Source organism: Crinia signifera, chromosome 11 (assembly GCF_055691185.1).
Source record: "Crinia signifera chromosome 11, ASM5569118v1, whole genome shotgun sequence".
Taxonomy (NCBI): Eukaryota; Metazoa; Chordata; class Amphibia; order Anura; family Myobatrachidae; genus Crinia; species Crinia signifera.
This window is the reverse complement of record NC_139227.1, coordinates 31,975,887-32,000,532: the sequence shown is the minus strand read 5'-3', so window position 1 is coordinate 32,000,532 and position 24,646 is coordinate 31,975,887. Positions and strand designations below refer to the sequence as shown.

The window sequence follows — 24,646 nt, the reverse complement described above, 5'->3', positions numbered from 1 at the left end:
TGGCTAATCAACATACAGTACGCACAGAGTTGATTCAATTAACAGGAATTAACAAGTCTATAAATGGAGAGAATCCAATGATTCCAAAGTTTCTGCATTAACCCCTTGTTAGGTTAAAAGGCATAGGCAAATGCCGGTTGCCCCGAAGCTCCCATTTTCCATGTCCAGTGGTAGCAGCTTCTTCTACCATGTACTCTATGGTCCTTATTCTAGTTGATTCGGACAGATGCGTATTACGGACAGGAACCGAGTGTTCTTAGCCCCGCTCACACCATCCGAATGCGTTAAGACACCGAGCGAACAGACCGCGAGTGCATGTTGCATGTGTACACCTCCTCCATATGTGGGAAACTCCCCCATCCTCCGATGGTCGCCGACCATCGAATGATGGACCGAGCGGTCAGGCAGCACCGAGTGCTCCAGACCACTCAGATATTTTTCCGTATGAAAGCAGGGATATGGGTGGGCAGCTGACATCCGGCTATGTCAGCTGTCCGCCCCCCACACGTGCATCACGGCCGGATTACCTTACGTACGCCTAGCGTTTTCATGGGAACGCTCATATGGTAATGAGCCTAACAGTCCTTCACGCCCCTCTCCACCCCCTGTTCGGATTGTTCTGAGCGATCGCTTTCTGTACGGAGTTCACGCTGTATTCGGAAGTGCGTGGCGTTCCCACATGCGCAGAAACGCCTTTGCACATGCGCAAACACAAAACATCAGCCGTCCGACCGAACACGCAGCCGTCCGACTCAATCAGAATAAGGGCACTGGACCAGAGAGCAGCTACCCGGAAGAAGAAACAGGAGCCTTACCATGAGGTTGGAGAATGTGCGCTTAGAAAGTGTAGTATTGGTTCTATTATGCTTTGTGTATTTATTTCTTATACCCCTTTTAGACATACTACCCGGGATTTTGGCCAGGTTTACCCGGGATTTTCAACCCAGGTCACTCCTAGGATTTTAGTAACAGACCCCCTTTCACACTACACCTCAAATCCGGGAAAAACCCGGGTATACCCCTTTCACACATGAGCCAGGCTTTTCAAGCATTTCAGTGTTTCATCATTCAAATTGGACACGCCCCAGCAGCAAAAAAAAAGCAACATCACATGTTTAAAACTGAAAAACCCGGGTAAACCCATTCAGACATAAGCCGGGTATTATACCCGGGAGTTAAATACCGGGAAAAACCCTGGTCAGTTGCAGGTGCTCAGTATCCGGGAGTGAAATCCCGGGTATACCCTTTCAGACATACACTAGTCCCGGGTTTGGGCGCGTTCATGTGAAAAAACCCAGGATTTTCGTGTATGTCTGAAAGGGGTATAAGTTATGGTACATTTAACCTTTTCTTGACCACTTATTTATATTATTTCAATGGTTGATACAGTCTATACTATAGACTATCTATAGTGTTAGATATGAATACAGTTTTCCATACAGTTTGCAGTGTATAAAAGGAACAATGTTTAAACTTTACATTAATGTTCAGGTTTGTTGCAATGCTCCCCCAGACTACCACACTTGCTCCAATGTTCCGCAGAGTGGGAGATTATAGCATTCATTTTAGGTGTTGCCCTAACTGTGCCAATTTTATTAGCCGTGCCAGATGTACCCTATTGATAAGGAAATAATTTTGCTATATATGAAATATAAGGAAAAAAATATTGGGGGCATATATAATTGGGTTCGCATTTGAGGGATCTTGGACAGTTTTTTAAAGTGGCGATCAATTACAAAGCAAAGTCACACCTTGTAAATGATTGCCGCTTTAAAAAAAAACATCCGAGTTTGGCCAGCATCCCGCACCTACCGAACACTCGGACCCATTACATATGCACCAATATATTGTTCTGTGCAGATTTAAGAAATAAATAATACAGTATTTAAAAAAGAAAAGGGGGAGGGGTTATGCAGTTGGCTGAGCAATAACTACAGTCCACACAGACTATAAACCTCTTATTATTATTGGAATTAGCGGAATTATACATTTCACCATTGAGTAACTAAGAAATATTTGTGTAAGTTCTCTACACATACACACCTTAAGAATACGAGAAGGCAGAACGTGTGAGAGATGTTAAGACAAGTTACTATAATCATTGTCTCATAAATTATGTAACCTGAACTGTCAAGGTTAAACTTGCCAGCAGGGTTCCAACAGGCGTGCTTATATAACCTAATAACCACTCTGCCCAGTACACAGTCAGTGTCTGGCATTTAAGCTCAGCATTGTTATTTCTTGACCACATTTTGTGTGACATTGATTCCTGCACTTAGGAGATAAAGCTTATATACAGCCAAAGCCATTTCTGCAAATACCTCACTTGTAGAACAAAATCCATTATAGTAAGGTTCCATTATAATCAGCCAATAGATTAAAGGTGCATATACACTACTGCAATGTATCGCAACAGTGTATGGGCTGTCCGACCCCTTTGAGCCGCCCGGGACCTCCCAAGTGGCGACACATCACATGCAATGTATTGCATGCAACCCCACTCCCCACAGCTGGGAGGGAGGCCACGTTGGAGGTCGGATGGGCAGCAGGTCCAACCTCCGGCTCAGGTCAGATGCACATGGGACCAGGCATTGGACCCAAGGCGGACATTGAAAACATTAGATTTGGGCCAGTAAGATCGGCCCAAATCAGACAAGTGTATGGGCACCTCAAGCCAAGGGCAATGATGAGCAGGGGTGTAACTAGAACTTTAAGGCCTCCATAGAAACCTTTGGAAGGGTTGCTTGCCCCCAGTGCTTCAAGAGAAACACCTCTCTCAGCAGTTCACTTTATCTCCCATACAGTATTTTATGTTCCATAGTAGCCCAAGATAATGATATGCCCCACAGAGGTTCCCTAGTTTATGTTATTCTCCCATAGTAGCGCCTCATTCATTTTGTGCCAGACAATACCTTAGTTCATATTATACTACAATGGAATGCCCCCAGTTCACATCATGCCACACACAACAGTACATCCAATTCACATTGTGCCACTAAGTGCCCCCAGTTCACATTATGCCACACAGTGCCCCCAGTTCACATTTTGCCACACAGTGCACAACATTTACATTATGCCACAGTGCCCCAATTTACATTATGCCACACAGTACTCCTAGATCACATTACTCCACACAGTGCCCCCAGTTCACATTATGCCACACAGTGCCCCCAGTTTACATTGTCACACAGTGCCCCCAGTTCACATTATGCCACATGGTGCACCTAGTTCACATTATGCCAATCAGTGCCCCCAGATCACATTATCCCACACAGTGCCCCCAACAATGTACAGTACAATGACTATTGGCGTGGACATTTCATAGACTCATTTCAGTACCCACAGTGCAAAAAAACCTAGGGAAAGGTGGGCTGTAAAAAGCTTATCATATGCGGTCCATGCTGAATCGGGCCTTCATTCACTTCTGGCCAAGTATGGATATACTTAAAACGTGGACCGTTATGTCGCCATGTAACTGCCTCACAGCGCTGAGGTCGTGGGTTCGATTCCCACCATGGCTCTAACTGTGCGGAGTTTGTATATTCTCCCTGTATTGCGTGGGTTTCCTCCGGGTATTCTGGTTTCCTCCCACAATCCAAAAATACACAGGTAGGTTCATTGGCTTCCAGCCATTCCGGGAAGGTAGGCAACCCCGATATATGCCATTTATTCTGTAAATTCAGACTGAATATCTTGAAAGAATAACAAAAGGACAATGTGGAGTAAGTTGGTTACTGTGAGACATTTCGCTGTGGATTCACAATAGGAATAACATTTGCAATTCAAATCAAACTTGTCCAGCATTTCCCCAGCAACTTCGTGTTTTCTTGTGCGCTCACCTGAGCAGGTGAAAGCATTGGGAACCTTTTTGTTTTAAGATAACAATGTCGGCAGTCAGGGCCTTATTCAGACCAGTTCGCTAAGCTGCCGATTGCCCGCCGCGCGGATCCACTCTCTAACATGCGAGGGGATGTGTACGCTAACACATGTGGCCGCAAGGAGCAGAAAACATTTGATGGTCGCTCACCATCTAATGACTTCTCTAGCTTTCGCTAAGAAAATTCAGCCTGAACTGACTTTTCTAGCGCCCGCTGTACTCCGAATTTGGGTCAGGTGCTGATATCATGTGACATCAGCTGCCTGCCCCAAGCAGGCATCACCACACCTGTACCTGCTGGGGAACACCCAGCCTTTTTATGGGGATGCCATAAATTGAAAACATTGAGCGTTCCCCTGCTCCAGCCCCTTCCCGCCTCCTCCCCTTTCCGAGCGAACAGCCCGGTGAGTGTGAATCTCCGCGAAGCCATTCGCTCCCGGGGTTTGCACATGCGCATATCCATCCATGCGCACACCCCTCCCAATGAATAGAGTGGTGGCCAAAATTGCGGACACTTTTTGAAATTTGAATGTTTTTGTAAAAACAGCTTATAAAAACTGTTACACCTCATGCAATGCAATTAGGGTGGCCAATCCCGGGATCGGCGGGATCCCGGGATTTGGCCCCTAAAACACTGAGATTTCAATCCCGGGATTGGAGAAACTGCCCGGCTTCTCCTGTCCACGACAATGCAGCTCTGTACAGCGTGACAAGGTCAGAGGTCACGCTGCGCAGGCCACACAGACGCAAAAGCCCCGTTCCGGGTGCGCTGTCCTCCCGTCTTATCAGCCCGCCCTCCCACCAGTGTTCCCTCTAAGCTGTGCGCACGTGCGCGTGCACACAACTCGACGAGCGTGCGCACAGTCATTACAACAGAGCGCACAAAGCAGCAGTGGTCCCTTTTTGCAGTTGTGGACTCAATTAATGTGTGTTTCACCCATTAACTACATTGTTTGCTGTGTTTTGAATGTTTAAATGTTTAATATAATTTTAAAGTAAAGTTAACACAAATGCTGAACGTCATTTTCCAGTTATATATGTGACGCACAAAATTTTTAATTTCCTTCCAAAGTTGCACAGCCAAAATCTTTTGCCGCACACAGCCTTCGTAAAATTAGAGGGAACATTGCCTCCCACCCTGACTGCATCACCCGTCCGGCTTCAGGCTTCACTGCCCGCCCACCTGGCTCCCGGGTTCACCACTTGCCCCGCTGCTGGCTTCACCGGCCGCCCACCTTCCCATCTCCCGGCCGCACCGCACATGTTAGTAATTATGCGGGGTGGTTTTTATTAGGGATTCCCAGGATTGGGCATTTTTCAAACCAGAATTCCGGGATTGAAAAAATGCCCTGGGATTGGCATCCTAAATGCAATAATTCATACATTAAATGAAAGGAAATTGTAAGCTGAATTCAACCTAAAAAAAAGAGGTCAAATATTTGCATTACAAGGAAAGTTATGCAGTGAAAGCAACACTAAGAGCCAATCAAGCTTCAATGAATTCTCTTTTTATTGGATGGATGCCTGAGATGTAATAGTTTTTTCAAACATAACCACAAATGTTCTATGGGGCTCAGGTCTGATCTGTTTCCTGGCCATCCCAGCACCTGTATGTCATTCTCCGTGAACCACTATTTGCATATCCGGACAGTGTGGCAGGGAGCTGAATCCTGCTGCGAACAAAATGGGGCATTATCTGGAAAAAGCTTCCTGGTAGAAGGTAGACGTTTTGGTTGTAGGATGCTGTTGTCAATGTACTTTCTGCTGTCCAATCTATGACATAAAGGCGGCCTACAGCATCTGTTGACATGCCCAAAAATACCAGCTGCAATCAGTTCACTGCTAATGGCCACAGATGACATCCATCTGTCCCTGAAGCAAAATCGTTTTATTCTCCAAAAAAAGAAGTCCCTCTGAGATTGGCAGCTGCTGCAAGATTATTTCCTTACAGTCGCCCAGTGGTTGCATCTGATACATTCACGCTGTGTAAGTGGTTCAATAAGTTTGATAGCTGCTTGGAGAGTGTATGGCACGCCTCCAAATTGACTGTTACAGGATTGCAGTGTTAGGCCACGCCTCTACTGTCCGTGTGCACCCCACCAATTTGTAACTCCGCCCCTCCTGCTCGGGACGACCACACCTTCAGCACGGCAGGTCCCAATTTTATGTAAAAGTTGGGAGGTATGCAGCACAGGTCACATATCGTATGGGGGAGCGGATAACACCTATAAACATACAGTACATGCAATGTTGTATGTAATGTATGTGCCTTACCCCTGGCATTGTCAGTGCTGTGTGTTTTACAGACACCATGTCACTTGAGATGCAGCAGTTGGCTTCAGTTTTCCTTCCGTTATAAGTTTGCCCCAGACTCCCGCTGACTCATTTTAAAGGAGTTCAAGGGGTTGATAGGCGGCTGTGATCCACAGCATTAACCCTCCCTGTGGTGAAGCAGCCAGCACGTATATTACATACAACATGTGCAATGTGTGGTTGGCACTGCCCGTCATGGGTAGCAGCTGTCTCCGCTTATAGTGCAGAGTCAACAGTATGAACAGTTTTCATATTCTGTATGTTATACAATCGCGTTCCATCTGCCCCTTACATGGAGTTAAAGATAAACCCTGGAATATGACAGCCTTAACGCACAGCAGTTAAACGCTTTCAGCATGATGCCATGTGGCCTAATTTTAGATCTGGAAGGACGGGCTGATTAAATGAGCCTCTTGGTTTCACACCAGCAGCTTCCAGAAGATTTTGCCAAGTAAAAGTACACTTAAGTCACCCAGAATTCTGTTTGAAAAGGCTGCTAAGTAAGGAACGTATTTGGCTTGCCACAATATCCTATAATCCGGGGTACATATGATGTACACAGGTTCTGGGGCTGCTTTAAAACAAGGTGAAATGCAGGTTTGAATTTAGCCAGTCACAGAACTTGTGTAAATCATAGGTGATGAGGTCAGCATGTTTCTGATCGGGATGTCAAAATCCCAGTTCTGGAATCCCAACCGGAGACCACAACACAGGCACTGGAATAACAACACACTAGAAATGCGATGCGGGAATCTTATTATATGCTGTCATCCTGATTGGAATAATGCTGGGGTGGTTTCTAAGCATGAGGCCAGGAGGCGAGGGGTTTTCTGGTTGGGATTCAACATGAATTCCAGAACGAACTAAGTAAAAATATCAGGGAATAAAATATGATAGTCTAAGTGCCGGATGTACAGTATAATCACTAAAAATGTGGCCAAACGTCTTGGATGTTAACCTCATATGCCCCAGCTCCGGAATGCAATAGAATACGTTCTATGTGTTTAAGTTTTTGTGTTTCCCTGCGTTTATCCCTCCCAGTATGCTCCACTGCATGTACATCACTAGACGCATGTCTAAATAACTTTCAAGCGTTCCCTGAAAACTCACCTCTTCAGGCAAGCTTATCACATTCAGGACCCCCACACAACCTCCAGTAGCATTCATATCTAATTGTATCCCATCAGGCCTGTCTTATAATTTGATTGGACTGCCATGCTATGAAATTCTATCCTTACGTATCGCTTCTATTATCCCTATAGATTGTAAGTTTGCGAGCAGGGCCCTCCTACCTCTATGTAGGTTTGTTTCTACCCAGATTGTTTAATTACTGTTGTTTCCAATTGGAAAGTGCAAAGGAATATGCTGCGGAGAGGCGTAACTATAGCACCGCAGCCCCCGCGGCCATGGGGGGGGGGTGGCGCTGTGCATGTGTGGGCGCCGGGGGGCTGTGGTGCTATAGTTAGCCCCCTCCCGTCCGCCCATCTGCCGCCCGCCAATCCGCCGCCCGCAGCCTTACCTGACTTCACTGGTCCCGTCCCGGCTCCCTTGCTGGCTTCATTCTTCTGCTAGTTAACGGCGGGGGGGCGCCCAATTCATAGTTACGCCACTGATGCTGCGCTATATAAGAAACTGTAAAAAAATAAAATAGATAAGAGATAAAGATGGAAGGTCTTTCATCATCGCAAAAGACAACTCTTGTCCTTTGCTAAAATCTTCATTAATACGGCCTTAATAAACACTGATATGCATTCGGTAAGCAGCTCTGCACTAAGCAACCTATAAATTTCCCTAATGTGTTGCACATAGGTGTCACCTACATTAAAGGGCAATACCTATATGCAATTAAGTACAAATAAAGTACCACCAATACTCCGCAGACTCATTCCCTGACTACAGTACTTCTCACATAGGTGTATGGATTCAATAGTGGGATGATGGAGAGTTTCGATAAAACATTTGCACATAGCAAAGAAATGTTTTGTGCTAGTTTGCTTCTGGAGAACTGCCTCTAACCAGAGCCGTAACTAGACATTTTTATTCCCTGTGCCAGAAAGGGGCTAGGTTTCATGTGGGAGGGGCGTGACCACACTATAATACACGCAATGCACATTACGCCACACAGTAGTGCCCCTTATTCACATTTAATTGCACATTAGTGTTCACAGTTACACAGTAGTAGTGACCTATACACATTAAGCTCACACAGTAGTACTGTAATACCCCTTACTCCGTATACTCACACAGTAGTAATGCCCCTTTCTCAGTATGCCCACACAGTATGCCCATACACCTTATTCACATAGTAGTAATTCTATAGTGAACTCCAGAAAAATTGTGTAAGACCCCTATAGCCAGTGAGAGGATCTTCTGGCTAAAACAGCTGCCCGGGACTTAGGATGCTGCCAGGACTTACACCTGTAGCAAGAGATACTTCCTCAATTGACTGAAGACTGCAAGATTGTTGACCGGAGCATTATACAAAGTATGGGCAAACTGAGACACAAAGAGTTAAGGCAGGGTTGGGTTAGGACCTTGGCAGATGCAGATGAAAAACTAATTTTATTGGTCTTACTGGGTCCGTTGAGGGATTCACCCCTGAGAAATTCCTGGAGTACTTTCTGTATGGGAATTCAGTAAAGAAGACTTTTGTCGTCATTGCATGGTGGAGTGTGCCCACTGTATACCCTCTTAGCAGCCTCTGTTGGGTGCTCCTTCCTGAGAGCTCCTTTATTGCCTGAATTTTTCATTTTTGCGATCGAGATGCTGTACTTCATTCCCAGTTCCTCCCCATTAAGTGGAAGCTCTGTACCTTAGAAATTCAATACTCAATACTTTTCCCTGCACATCTAAATCGTAGCTGATGGAACTACTGATTTTAATTCTTTAACTGCTTGGCTGGAGAAGACCGCGGACTCCTTGTTCGCTGCTTTACCGTCGCCTCCCCGGTATAACCTTAATCTACAGAATGTCTTATGCGGCTCTCGTAAATATTTGCATTTTCATGTTGTGTTCTTGTTTTTCTTGGGATTGTTTATCCTGATAATTTACTGAAGGCTTTAAAAGGGATTCTGAGCTGGTGGGAAAACTTGTGCTAGAGATATAGGGCGGTATTCAATGAGGCTGATTCGCCAGGTTTTTATGGCGATTTTGTGCTGTACAGCGATTTTCTGACTAAAACGGTGAATCACCCTATTCAATGACCAGATGGCGAATACATTTTAAGGTTTTTTTCACCATGATTCACCGAGTAGCAATCGCTATTTTTTATGGTGAAGTGGAAGGTGAACTTTTAAAATAAAGTGTTTTGTTTTTTACAATTGGTGTCAAAAAATCTGGAATTTTATTCTGAGGAGGGGCATGCTATTTTTTATTAATGTGCTGTAAGCACATGAATATATATTTAATTTAAAAAAAATATATATATATATATATATTTTTTTTTACACAGACCAGCCAGCAGGGGGCCGGAGCCGAGCCACTCATTAGATATTCATATATTCACTTCACCCGATCATTACATATGCATGATCGGGTGTAGTGAATATACCCGGTCCCCTGCTGGCACCCCCGGGGGGCAGCCTGTGCTGCCTGGCTCCCGGGGAGCCCACCTCCCCCCCACAAACGTTCTGGGGCAGGCAGGGAGACTTCCATCTCCCTGCCTGCCACCATCCTCAGGCTCCCTGCTGCGTCCGCCGTAGGAGCTCAAATTCGCCAGTCAGGGGCAGCGAGCCCCTGACTCGTTGAATACCGGAGCCGGCGAGGCTCCGGAACGCAGCGAGCAGTGGCGAATGTGCAGCGAATCCTGAACAGGATTCGCTGCACGTCGCCAGTATTCACATTGAATACCGCCCATAGTCTTAGTATTCTCTTTGCACTTTCTCATCTCGTCTACATTTGTTCTCTCTGCGTCACCTGTTTGGAGTCCCTGCCTTTACAGCTTGTTCTGTTGTCTGAGGCCCTGGCTTGGCTCTGTGGAATTAATACCTAAGGGATTGAGTTAGCTTGTTTGGAGATAACAATATACCAGAGTTTGAGGTGGCTATACAGGTTGGGTTGGGTTTGGGTATTTTCTTTCTTGATGCCTATTTGACACTACTATGTTTTTGCTGGCTCCTATGGTGTATGGTAAATATTTGTCATTTATATGCTGATAAGACATTAAGCTACACCTCCATTTTTCTAGTGGCTTCCTTCTACCTTGACTTCTGGAACTATGTTCACAGGAGTTTGCTTATTTCATCTTCTCAGCTGGAATATTATAGCTCAAAAGGATAGAATTAGTGGCCCTTTGTGTTACCCCAAATTAAGAAACATTGTGCTGATATTGTATATCTTTATGAAACTCACCTCTTTAGGAGTACTGGGGCAGATGGATTAAGCCTGAACAAGAGATAAATGCAAGGGTGATAAAGAGAGATAAACGTCCGGCCAATCAGCTCCTTACTGACTTTTTTCAAACACAGGCTGTAACATGGCAGTTAGCAGGTGATTGGCTGGATGTTTATCTCTCTTTATCATCCTTGCATTTATCTCTTGTTAAGGCTTAATAGAATCTGCCCCATTGACTCTGAAAAATCCATGGGTTGGATCCATGGGGCAGATGTATTAAGCCTTATCAGGAGATAAATGTAATGGAGCCCACACACGCACCGATCCCGGCGTGCGTTGTGGGCTTAACTAGCACACATAGCATCGCATCGTATGCCTTGTGCATACGATGTGCATGCGATGCGATGCTATGCTAGAAAAAGCTAGTACAAAAAGTATGTGCAGCACATACTTTTTGTACTGTATGATGAGGTGCCGCGGGAGCGCGCACCCCATCGTACAGCATCGCACCGCCGGGATCGGTGCGTGTGTGGGCTCCATAAGGGTGATAAGTAGAGATAAACGTCCAGCCAATCACCTGCTAACTGCCATGTTACAGGCTGTGTTTGAAAAAAGTCAGTAAGGAGCTGATTGGCTGGATGTTTATCTCTCTTTATCACCCTTGCATTTATCTCTTGTGAAGGCTTAATACATCTGCCCCATTGTACCATAATACAAGGGGCGTTTCAGTAGTGTTCAGGAAATCTCTTTAATTTCATCTTGATCATAGATTGATTTTCTTGGTACCTTGAGCTTTCTTAGAGCCTACACTTTATCTTTGGGCGGTTTGTATTCCTCCTCCTTATAGTAATGGCTTTCTTGGTAAGGGGGCCTAATTTCTTGCCCAATATCCTACCACTAGGATTATTTGGCTAAGTGATTTTAAATTGTGTTTTGGAGGGAATCTTCTTCTCCAATGTCTCATTATCTTCCTTAAACTGATTTCAGAGATTGGTTTTTATGGATTGTTAGAGATTTCGTCAATCGTCACCATTCTTCGGTGCAATTATCCTCTCCTCTGGCTCACTTCTTCTCCCTTTTTACTACTTCATACATCTGCCCCTCTGTCACTATTTATGGTACCACCTATTGCCTTAGTAACCTAAACGCAGCAATCGAAAAAAGCCTGTGAGGGTCCATTTGGCCTTCCATGTTCGGACGTTACTCCCCCTGTTGTGCTGTGTCATGTGATTGTGATAACGGACGTCCTTTGTCCAACTTGGATCTAGACCTGGCAGGCTTTACACCTCCTTGGTGTCCTACACTACACAGCTTTGTGATCGTCTTGCACAGATTACATTACCAGGCTCATATCAGGAAGCTGGTGAATTATTGGAAGCCCAGTTTACATTGGAGGAAGTGGAGTCAGCAATTTTTCATTTCCTGCCTCCAAATCTCTGACTGTTATGGATTGGAAGGCAGAGGTGTAAGTTCGTATCAGTTGCCTGGAGGCAAGATAAATATTGGTGCCCCTCCAAACACACAACTTATTATTTAAAATATATACTGTTTGTTGACACCCGGTATTAGAACGCATGACCTGTTCCACTACGGATGTGGATCCTTTTATCGACCACACTAAGGTCGACAGTCATTAGGTCAACACCGTTGGGTCAACAGACAGGAAGGTCAACAGGGTTCTAGGTCGACATGGTTGAAGATAGACAGGTGTCTAGGTCGACAGGGGACTAGGTTGACATGGTTTTAGGGCGACATAGCGTTAGGTCGACATGTGCTGTGTCAACAGGTCGCAAGGTTGACATGGGTTTTTCAACAGTTTTTTATCCCGAATGTCGACACAGTCGACATGGACACTGTTTGTAGTCAACCGCAGCCCCTCACATCGCTCACTTTGCTCGCCATGCTTGGGGCACGGTGCCTTGCTGTACTCGGCCAGGGCCGGTGCTAGGCTTCCATGCACCCTAGGCAAAATTTTAGCTTGCCGCCCCTACTCCCCCAAGAATCTACTTTTGAGCCTCTCACATAACTCTTGAAAACCCCTATACAAACCCCCCCCCCCCCCCCAGCCCCTCCTCCTCCTACCCTCAGCCTGGAACGCGTCCCCAGCATTCAAGTCACTCACCGCCCCCGGAGCGCCAACACAGGGTTTGCACTTTGCAGAGAGTCGCGCTGTGTGCTGCTGTGCATCCCTTTGTGCACCCACTGGCAACCCGGCACTGTCTGCGTAGCTGTGTCAGTGCTCTAGCAGGATTTCACCTGACTGCCCGCCTCTCCTCCGTCCGATTTACAACATTACTTCTGACAGCCACCAGACAGTCACGCAGACAGTGCCGGGTTGCCTGCGGGCGCACAGAGAGATGCACACAGCGCGGTTCTCTGCAACCCCGTGTTAGCGCCTCTGCCATATTTGTGGGGAGGCAGCTTACCCTTGCCCCTGCTTGTGTTGTAAAATAATGTAGTCACTTTCAGAGACGTATTAGTGTGCTGATCCCTTCAGTTCCGCCCCCTCACTGCCGGCGCCCTAGGCAGCTGCCTAAGGCTGCCTAATGGTAGCACCGGCCCTGTACTCGGCACACTATTTTATTCTCCCACCACGCCCTAGTGGATGGTAGGGCATGAAATACCACCTGTCGGCACATGTCGGCTCAAAAAACAGTGAAAAAACCCACATCGACCTCACGACCTGTCGACATAACCCACGTCGACCTAACGCTATGTCGACCGAAAACCATGTCGACATAACCCATGTCAACCTAACACTACTGTATGTTGACCTTGTCCCCTGTCGACCTAGACACCAATCGACCTTCCACCATGTCAACCTAGAACCCTGTCGACATTACTGACTGTCGACCCAATGGCGTCGACCTAAGTGTGGTCGATAATACGACTGTAAGCCTTCCACTACAAGCAAACACCTTACTATATGCTCATGCATTATACCTACATGAATTTACTAATGGCTTTGAACTGACAATTATACATAGTCAGAAGGTGGAACGAGGGCTGTATAAGCCCAAGTGTAGTTAAGAGACTGCGAGTTTGAGCTTGGTTTAAATAAAGTTGTTTAAAAATGACTAGGCATAGAAGGAGGGGTTATTCAGGGCGGGAAGCCCCACCAATGGGAGTCCTGGGGGGTGGCACCCTGGAGCTAGGGTATATAACAGGGTAGCAAGCTATAACAGCCCTCCTTGAATTTTGATCTGAGAGGGATCTGTGTCATAGAGATAAGTGCAGCGCTGCTTAATAACTGTACCTGTGATGTCTGGGCGTCCTAAAAGATCAGCTCCACCGCCCCGCTGGCTGGCGGATGCGGCCCGTCCACTCAGCCATGTCCCTGGTCGCAGGGGCGGTGGGGTTGGCGGTCAGGCGTCTTATAGTGTGGGGGCCGCGGGATCGCGGCCTACCTCGCCGGCCACGAGCGGCGGTTCGGGGGTTAATGAACAGGTCTGCAGGGAGATGGTTGCTCTCCCCCCTGCTAACGCAGCAGGCGAGGGAGAGGTGCCTGGCTCCGGCGGGCGGGTATCGCCAGGCTCCGGCGACAGAGCGCCGGGTCGGGCGGCGCTGGCGGGGGGCGGGGAGCCTGGACAGGCGATCCCGCTCCCTTCCGTGCCCGCGCACAGCAGCGTCACTAGGGGCGGCAGTAGGGGCAGCGGCGGGCGCCGGCTGTGACTCTCAGGCGGCGTCCACTGAAGTAGTTGTGGAGCCGCCGCAGGGAGAGGGGGGACCCGCAATGCACGCTGGGACCTCCGTTCGGCGGAACGGAGGTAACACCAGCGGCGGGGAATACACGCAGCTGGGGCAAGGGGGGGGGAGTGGGGCCCCCCCCCCTGGCGATGACCACCCTGGGGCTGAAGTGAATGTTGTAACAGAGGAAGGGAGGGAGACATGTGTCCCCAATGTTAATGCACCTGCTGGTAATACACAAGGGGGTGTGGGGGAAAGACAGCAAGGCAGGGGGTCAAGCCCTCTTATTCATATCACAGGAGGCCCCCCAGCTGGTGGTAGCAGGGACAGTGGATACAGACACTGGGATAGGCAGATGACATATGAAGTAAGGGGTGCAGGCAGGCTGGGGGAAATTCGCCAGCAGCTGGGTGAGCCTTTTTATGATCACCGTCTGATGGGACAGCGAGGGCAGACACAGCACGGTGTTTTTAATCCCTGGGCTCAGGGATACGGCCCGCAGAATCAACCTCTACTGCCCCCAGGCCCTTACTTTAACACTGCACCAGGGGGCCTGGTCAATCCATTCCCGCAACTTTTTAATTGGGGTCAGCAGGGGCAGGGGCAGTGGCCCAACCAGACACAAACTGGTGGGAGTTACGGCGGGTCCCAATACCCGTACTGGGGATCGGGGCCCGGCCATCCCATGAACCAGGGGATGCATCAATACGGCCACTTTCCACCGCAAGGGCCCTACAATATTCCACACTATCCTATGCAGTCATACGGGGGTTGGGCCCACCCGCCACGGGAGAGCCCCGCAGGGGGTCAGGGTCTTCCATTTAGGCAAGGTGAAGGGGCAGGGGAGTTTCAGAGAGAAAGGGCTCCTTCGGTTGACGCACATGTAGCGTCAGACACACAGGAAAGGCGATCTCAGGCGGTGACAATTTCCAGCCAGTCCATTAATGATAGTTGTGTTGTTTCAGTTTCGGAGGCACGTCCCACATCACCGCGATTGCGGAGGGAAGGTACGTCAGGCGAAACTCCAGCAGTGGCGACTACAGTGCAACTTACGACAGGGGAAGTCACGCCAGCCTCCCAGTCGGCCAGGAAGGAGGGCGAAACACCCGTGAGGGAGAAGATAACTGGTTCGGAAGCGACTGCCAAGGAGGGGGGGGACGCACCTCAGAAGGATGTTGGCGACGAGGAGGATTCCTCTTCTGGTGAGTCAGCGTCTTCTGCTTCATCAGGCGATAGTGACGAGTCGGGCGCTGAGAAAAGGCCGCGCAAGCTTGCCAAGCTGGTAGCTAAGCAAGTAGCCAAGGAGGTTAGGGGCAAGAAACGCAGGCGTAAGGGTAGTCCCGTAGCGACAGGGGAAACAGCGGGGGATGCATCGCATTGTTCCAACACAGCAGTAGCCAGGGGGCTTAGAAAAGGGGTCAAGGAAAAGATTAGAAAGGGCAAATTTATTGACCTTTTCACAATCACTACAGAGATGAAGAAGGATTTTGACAAAGTCAAAAAAGATTCGCCCAGTGGCGAAGCCTCCTTCAAAGGGTTCCATAATTGGTTGAAGGGTTTCCTGGCATTTGCATCATCTTACCTCACCATTAGGCCGACAGAATACCTGAACGTCATTAGTTACCTTCATCTCATTAATGAGACTTTTATGAATTATAAAGGTCCGGCTTGGAGGGAATATGATGAAAAATTCCGGCTTTGTCATGAGGGTAAACACATTATGCCGATGGGATCTAAACACGTTGAGATCTGGTGGGAGGTGATAGGAAAGAGTCAACCCATGACAGACTCAGCGGGGAAGAAGTCCTTTCAAGGTGGGAAAGCGTCTGGGAAGTCTGGGGGGAAAGGGCGATGTTTCGCCTTTAACGATGGAAAATGTGACAAGGGTGCAAAATGCCGGTTCAAGCACGAGTGCAAAATATGTGGAGCAGGGCACCCGGCTAATTCATGCAGAAGCGGCAAAACAGTTAGCGCGGGAGAAGGCGCATCTGGCGCTAAGTAAGGCGGATTCTCCCATTAATTTGCAACAGTTGGAACACTATTTAAGAGGATACCCGAATAAGTTAGATGTTAAGTTTTTGTTAGAGGGTTTCTCTTTTGGTTTCCGCCTCCCTATTACCGATAATTTCTTTACTTCCACAAATAAGAACCTTAAATCAGCCAGGGAACTGCCGGGAGTGGTTAAGGAAAAGGTGCAGCTGGAGGTTAGGCTGGGCAGGATGGTGGGGCCTTTTGAGGTTCCACCTATTCCGGAGCTGTGCATCTCCCCCCTAGGGGTAGTGCCAAAGAAGGACCCGGGAAAGTTTCGGCTAATACAGCACCTTTCTTACCCCCCCGGTAATTCAGTGAACGACGCCATTCCAGTTGAATTGGCGAGCGTGCGCTATCAGTTGTTTGACGAAGTCTTGGGTTTAGTTAAAAGTTTTGGCCCCGGGGCACTGATGGCCAAGATAGACATAGAGTCGGCCTTCCGGCTCCTCCCTCTGCATCCTGATTCTTTTAGGTTTATGGGTTTCAAGCTGGAAGGGGCGTTCTATATTGACAGATGCCTGCCCATGGGCTGCTCGATTTCCTGTTCATACTTTGAGAGATTCAGCACGTTTTTGCAATGGTGCATTCAAAATGAGTCAAGATCCAAGGGGGTTGCTCATTATCTTGACGACTTTCTCATTGTGGGAACAGGGGGCGAGGCGGCATGTGGGGAGACGCTGGGCGTGGCGTTACGGGTTTTTGAGTCATTGGGTGTGCCCATAGCCCATGAGAAGACAGAAGGGCCTGTAACAGTCCTGTCCTACCTAGGTATTGAAATTGATACGGGGGTAGGGTGCTGCAGGCTCCCAGCAGATAAGGTGCAGAGACTTCAGGGTTTCATTCAGGACTGCAGGGCCCGGAACAGGGTACAGCTGCGGACCGTCCAGTCCTTGTTAGGTTCCTTTAACTTTGCTTGTAGGGTTATTCCTATGGGTAGGGTTTTCTGTAGGAAACTGGAAAGGGCCACAGCCGGAGTTAGGAACCCTCACCATTCAATTCGCCTGGGTAGGGAAATTAAGGATGATTTGAGTGTCTGGCAAGAATTCTTGCGTCACTTTAATCATAATCTGATTTGGCAAGCTGAAGCTGCCTCGAATGGGGAGCTTCAGCTGTTTACAGACGCAGCGGGGTCATTAGGTTTTGGAGCTTACTTTGAGGGAGAATGGTGTTGTGAGAGATGGCCTCAATCGTGGATAGACAGGGGATTCACAGGAAACATGTTATTGTTGGAACTGTTCCCCATCATTGTGTCTGTGGTATTATGGGCAGGGCAGCTAGCGAACAGGAGCATAGTTTTCTGGTGCGATAACCTGGGGGTTGTGCATTCAGTTAACAATCAAAGGGCTTCGTCTCCAGAGGCACTAAGATTGTTGCGGCACCTTATTCTAGTTTGCTTGAAGAACAACATCAATTTCAGGGCCAGACATGTACCAGGCGTCGAAAACGATATCGCAGACGCTTTGTCGCGATTTCAGTTTACCAGGTTCCGTGAATTGGCGCCAGCAGCAGCGGAGATAGGTCTAAGCTGTCCCAAATCTGTCTGGCAGGTAGTAGAGCCGGCATGACAGAGCTAGCATGCCGGTCATTAGCGCCTGCTACCCGCAGATCTTATGGAAAGGCATGGGAGGATTGGTGTAAATATCAGCAGCAACCGGAATCCAGGGGTAAGTCAGTGGATGACTGCCTCCTAGCCTTTGTATGGGAACACTTTAATAACGGACGGTCCAAGTCGGCTATGGCGGCGACTCTGGCCGGGATAGCATTTCACAGCAAATTGCGCAGGGTGCCAGACCCTACTAAATCATTTATCATCAGTAAAGCAATGAGGGGTTGGTCGCGCGTGCAGCCGGTCCAACCGGATAATAGGCGGCCCTTGGATGAAACCAAGTTAGAAGAACTATTGGCTGTGTTAGCTAATGTGGCAGATAATGGAGCGGAGGTAGCGCTGTTTAGGGTGGCTTTCGCTTGGGCTTTTCACGGGGCCTTCAGAGTCAGCGAGTTAACAGCGCGTAATAAAAGGGTTAGCTCGGGGATTCTTAAGGATGATGTGGTGGTAAGCAAGGAGCAGGTGCTGTGCAGGCTAAGGAGGTCAAAAACTGACCAGCAAGGCAGGGGCACCTGGATTACGCTAAAGCCACACGTTAACAAAATCATTTGCCCGGTTGCGCTAACCCTAGAATATGCCTCTGTAAGGCCTAGCGAGGCTGTCCAATTTTTGGCGCACGCTAACGGGTCACCGCTCACAAAATTTCAATTTGCTGCAGTTATGAAGAAGGGCTTAGCGGCAATAGGGCTACGTCCAGACGATTTTGGAACCCATTCATTCCGAATCGGCGCAGCCACTTCAGCAGCGGTGGCAGGTTTGCCGCCTGAGGCTGTCAAAGCAGTTGGCAGATGGAAGTCAGACAGCTTTAAGAAATATGTGAGAATTAATATGCTTTAATGTAGAGAGTTTAGAACTTTAAGTATTAGTTTAAGTATAGTATGCGCCTGTTGCGCGGGTCCAAAAACGTTAAGTTTACAAACGGTTGGGGAATGATTAGCGTTCCGTAATCGGAGGTGTGGAGTGAATTTTTTGATTTTTCCTCCAGAATGCGCTTAATTCAATCTGGCCCACCCTTACAGGCCTTTCTGGTGGTTTTTTAAGTTTTTCAACTCCACTTGGACCCTTGCCATATGTCATTTCAAAGTTGTGAATTAATAGAGAATAAGTTTGAATACTAACCCCTAGGTTTTTCCTTCCTTTGCAGCCCCATCCCCTCCCTTCGGTCCCTTGGGGGTAGTTTGGATAGTAGGGCACTCCTACATATTCTGGGCTGAGAAACATTTGGTAGCTAGAAGTTCGCCCGTGCTGGCCACTGCAAAAGCAGTAAGATGGATTGGAATAAGGGGCCTTCTATGGAAAAACTTGACAGGCCTTTTAGAGAGAGAATCCAGCAAAGGGGACAGGCCCGATGTTTTGATAATACATCTGGGAGGGAATGACTTAGCAAAGACTACCGGCATAGCTTTGAGAATTAGGATGGAGAAGGATTTATCAGCTTTGTTGAAGAGTTGGCAGGGGCTACGGCTGGTATGGTCAGATATCATTCCCCGGTTCTGCTGGAGAGGAGCTCAGAACGTTGAAGCAATAGAAAGGGCAAGGAGAAAGCTAAATCACGCCTTAAGCAGGTTCGTGGTGTGTAAAGGGGGAGTGGCTGTTAGGCACCCCGAGATTACAAGAGAACACCCGGACCTATACAGGCCTGACGGGGTGCACTTATCTGAGGAAGGAATGGCCATCTTTTTGAGGGGAATTCTTAAGAGATTAGGCTAGCAGTTACTTGAGCGAATAGATTTGTTAGGGGATGGCGGGGCAATTGGCACTGAAGGATGAGTGGTTGGGGTGCCACTTGCTGTGGCGGGTCGGCCAGAAGGGCGTCTAGAAGGGCGTCAGGTGGTCCCTGCGCGGTATTACCCCTCGCCTTGCCAGGAGGGCGGACGAGCCTCGACTCAACGCGGTGGGCGATGAACATTTAGGCGAAGATGTTCACGTCAGGCCTTAGAGGCGGGGGGATGTCCGCGCAGGGCGGGCTGTGCCTTTGGTAAGGGGTGTTTAAGAGGTTGGGAGCGACCTGGTCGTTGCCCGGAGTAACACCCCTGAACGGTCTTCGGTCTCAGGTGCCTGGTCCTTGCCATCCCCTTTTAAAGGGGTTATACCAGTTTCTCTTGGTCTTAAATAAATAACTATGACCGTTTAAACTGAGCTATTGGTGTTGCGTCTTTATTTTAGATAAGTTGTGTCAGTGTGAAGTTATTTCTAGGCCAAGGTATGATAAGGTTAGATTCACAAGCAACATAATTCGCTAGGCTACTTAGGTGGAACGAGGGCTGTATAAGCCCAAGTGTAGTTAAGAGACTGCGAGTTTGAGCTTGGTTTAAATAAAGTTGTTTAAAAATGACTAGGCATAGAAGGAGGGGTTATTCAGGGCGGGAAGCCCCACCAATGGGAGTCCTGGGGGGTGGCACCCTGGAGCTAGGGTATATAACAGGGTAGCAAGCTATAACAGCCCTCCTTGAATTTTGATCCCCACCCTCCCTTCCCTTACACATCAAGGCCTTGCCTTCAAAAATTCGATCTAATTGGCAATTTTAGAATTGGCGGGTCGGCACCCTCGACCAGGATTTTAGAAGGGCGTCAGGTGGTCCCTGCGCGGTATTACCCCTCGCCTTGCCAGGAGGGCGGACGAGCCTCGACTCAACGCGGTGGGCGATGAACATTTAGGCGAAGATGTTCACGTCAGGCCTTAGAGGCGGGGGGATGTCCGCGCAGGGCGGGCTGTGCCTTTGGTAAGGGGTGTTTAAGAGGTTGGGAGCGACCTGGTCGTTGCCCGGAGTAACACCCCTGAACGGTCTTCGGTCTCAGGTGCCTGGTCCTTGCCATCCCCTTTTAAAGGGGTTATACCAGTTTCTCTTGGTCTTAAATAAATAACTATGACCGTTTAAACTGAGCTATTGGTGTTGCGTCTTTATTTTAGATAAGTTGTGTCAGTGTGAAGTTATTTCTAGGTCAAGGTATGATAAGGTTAGATTCACAAGCAACATAATTCGCTAGGCTACTTATCACAAACCTACTGTGCAGGAGCAAACAGTGTTTATTTTAAATAAATACATTGCTTAGCACTGCAGCCATACCCAGGATGAGAACTTGGGACCGGAGGCAGACACCTTACTGAGCTATTTGCTACTGCACAGTGAATTTGCAGATTCTAATTGTGTATAATTATTAGTTCAAAACCATTACTATTAGGCAGAGGCGAGCTATGTAGTGTAGTAACTTCATACAGCTAGAAGGAGGAGCAAATAGCTCCATCAGTAATGTGTCTGCTTCTAGCGGAACGGGTCATGGTTTCTAATACAGGTTGTGACACCAAAATGTATGAATATAATAAAGACAGTCTGACATCTAAGGTGCTGCTAGGAAGCGATAGCTTGTAAGGGAGGAGAGGTGCCCCCTTGGGAGCAGGAGCCCAGCTGCAGTTGACTCCATTGCCTCCCAGAGTCCCTCCTCTGTGTGGACGTGTATAAAAGTTTTAAGGACTTCTTTGTTCTGCATTTATTGGATACTTTAATTCTCTTTATGAAGAAGTTCTCTTCATCCATGTCTGAGGCCATGATGTATTTGTTAAGTTATCGACCCATATGCCTTTTGTCTACAGATACAGATGGAGCCCCTCTCAGTCAGCTCCAGCGCTCGCCTGAATGTCCCCGCTGGCGAGCGCTGGCTGAGAGGGACTACAATAGACTCTAACGTGCGAGCGTCTCCCACGTACGCGCGTCCCAGTCACTCGGCGGCTGGGCGGCAGAACCCTAGGGGGTGCGGGAGGGGCGGCGGCGATTGACACGGACCAGTGGTGAGGTGGCAGGGACCGAGCGGGAGCTCCGTTGGAATGGGGGTGCGCGAGCATCTCGCACGCCCCCCTTCCGATGGATGGCCGGACCATCGTCAGCCCCTGCAAGAACCGGGCCGCCGGCTCCTTCTGTATGACAGTTCTTGCTAATTATTTGGCTGACCGTTTGAACTCTGTAATTACCAATACCATAGTGCATTCTGATCAAACAGGTTTTATGCCTGGGAAGACTACTGCTATTTGCAGAGGAGTGACCTGGGCGGGTCACGGACAGTGGTGGTGTCCTTGGATGCCACTAAGGACTTGGACTCAGTTGAATGGGGCTATTTATATGATGATTTATGTAAATTTGGCTTTGGGCCTAGATACATTCGGTGTTAGAAGTTGTACTCTTTCCCCGCAGCCCGTGTTGTGGTCAATGGCTTCACTACAACTCCTTTCTCCAACTCGTCCTTAAAGACCCTTAACAAGTCACGTTTTCCAGGTTACCTGTGGATTTTTAAAATGTGACAGTTGGTAATACACAGTGTACCTGCCGGGGGACCTTGTAGGGGTCTCTCTCTCTCCCTATTTTTGCAGGAGTTACCGAAATCTCATAATACCAAGTGAGAAATAGATATTGGTTCTATTTTTGATGACTACTGGAGCCAGATTTTGGAAGCCATTGTGTTTACTCAGTGATTGCTATCAGCAGGTTTATTTGTCCTCCATAGAGTTATGGCCCTCCTGTCTATGGGCCCCCATACATTAGCCCGATTGTCCTAGGGACAAGTTGGACCTGATTTCCCCGGCAGCTCCCCGGGAGGGGTCACACATGATTAGGCACTTGATGTGCCAAGTTTTTCATATGATAAATCGCCGTGCGATTTATCATATGCATCTCCCGGGGAGCTGCCGGGCCTGGTAAGCTGTCAAGCTGTCAAAAAGGCAGCAGGCGGGGGGGCTGGAGAGCCGGGCAGGGGACACAGAGGCAACGGTTAGGGAAACGAGGGAGCTGGGCATAAGGCCCCCCCCCCCCCCCCACTGCCTTTTTGACAGCTTACCATGCCCGGCTCTCTCCCAGCAGCTCCCCAGCATCTGCCGGCGCTGACCCTGCCCAGCTCTCCCCCTGCCCGGCTCTCCGGCGTCCCCTCTTGCTGCTACTGCCCGCCTCTCTCACATTTAGGAAATCTTATGTGCAGCCGGTCTGACTGCCCGAGTCCGATACGATGCGCATGGGACCGCGCATCGGGTCGGACGGGATGTCTAAACATGCGATTTTGGGCCGATTTCACAGCCCGATTCATCCGAATCGGGTGAAATCGTGCCCAAATCGCATAGTGTATGGGGGCCTTATCTTATAAAAACCAGGCTTCCGCACCAGTATATGGTTGCTGGGTCGACCACAGGAAGGTCGACACGCCGTAGGTCGACACACTCAAACGGTCGGTATGGCTTTAGGTCGACGGGGTCATCAGGTCGACACAAGCATTAGGTCAACATTGGAAAGGTCGACACTCAAAAGGTCAACATGGGGTTTTTCTCTGTGTGGTGAGCAGACATGTGCCGACAGGCGGTATTCCATGCCCTACCATCCACTAGGGCATGGAGGGAGAATATAATAGTGTGCTGAGCGTAGCGACCGGAGGCCTGTCGACCGGAGGCCTGTCGACCTTCAGTGATTGACCTAATGCATGTCGACCTTCCTGTGCTTGACCACGCCCTCCACACCTGTGCCAACTGCCCCAAATGGGATTAATCAAATATGGGGTTCTGACATTTACTCTGGGAATGTACAGGGATTCTTCCTGTTTGGGCCAGGGGCTAGGATGATATTACGGTACCTACCCCTCCTTCCCCCTATTAGACCCTACAGTATGTGTACTTGCCCCTGATCTTGGGTAATCGCTTTCTCTAGTAATGTATGATATCAGGACCACCCTGATATTTGTTAGTGGAGGGCGCATATACTGTACTTATGCATGTACAGATCTCTTTTTGTATTGGTCTGCTTTTTATTTTATTTTTTGGTTTGCATACTACCTGTATATGTATACGTTTTTCCTTAATGTGGTACTTTGGGCTGTTTTGTGTCTTTTTGTGATTATTTTGTATACCTGCAGTCTTGTTGGCTAGGTTATGATTACACGTTGTTACCTTTTTCCGTAATGTGGTACTTTGGGCTGTTTTGTGTCTTTTTGTGATTATTTTGTATACCTGCAGTCTTGTTGGCTAGGTTATGATTACACTTTGTTACCTTTTTCCGTAATGTGGTACTTTGGGCTTTTTTGTATCTTTTTGTGATTATTTTGTATACCTGCAGTCTTGTTGGCTAGGTTATGATTACACTTTGTTACCTTTTTCCTTAATGTGGTACTTTGGGCTATTTTGTGTCTTTTTGTGATTATTTTGTATACCTGTAGTCTTGTTGGTTAGGTTATGATTACACTTTGTTACCTTTTTCCGTAATGTGGTACTTTGGGCTTTTTTGTATCTTTTTGTGATTATTTTGTATACCTGCAGTCTTGTTGGCTAGGTTATGATTACACTTTGTTACCTTTTTCCGTAATGTGGTACTTTGGGCTTTTTTGTATCTTTTTGTGATTGTTTTGTATACCTGCAGTCTTGTTGGCTAGGTTATGATGATTACACTCTGTTACCTTTTTTGACGTATTATATATATATATTTTTTTTGTGTATAGGTTGTAATAAAAATACAACTCTCATGCCCTTTATTCCGTATGCGCGCCCGACCGACTTCTTATTCCGCAGCAGAAATTTAAACTTTATGTCAACATATTTATTTCTAAATCTCAATATATTCTCAGAAAAGCATTCCGAAACCTTCACCAGGATTCACTTCTGCCGTGCGTGACCCTTCCAAATACTGACTATCACTTCCTTAAACAATTTTTTCTACTTGCAGCGTGAACTTTGGTGTCACTTCTGTTTCGCTGACCTATAGCCTGCGGCCAAAACTCTGCTTTGTAAAACGACACAACGTCTTTAAAAAAAAAAAAAAAATGTTACTGTGGAA

General features: G+C 47.9%; 1 protein-coding gene across 4 annotated transcripts in view; it reads left to right on the top strand.

The window, feature by feature from the left end:
* Positions 1–24,646, top strand: part of OSGIN1 (oxidative stress induced growth inhibitor 1) — a 101,682-nt gene that overhangs the window by 55,860 nt on the left and 21,176 nt on the right. The window contains exon 3 of one of the 4 annotated variants that reach the window (XM_083163982.1): positions 15,175–15,411. The exons of the other annotated variants lie outside the window; for them this stretch is intronic. The gene's annotated coding sequence lies outside the window, so the exon portion shown is untranslated. The remainder of the gene's footprint in view (positions 1–15,174; positions 15,412–24,646) is intronic. 4 annotated transcript variants of the gene reach the window in all.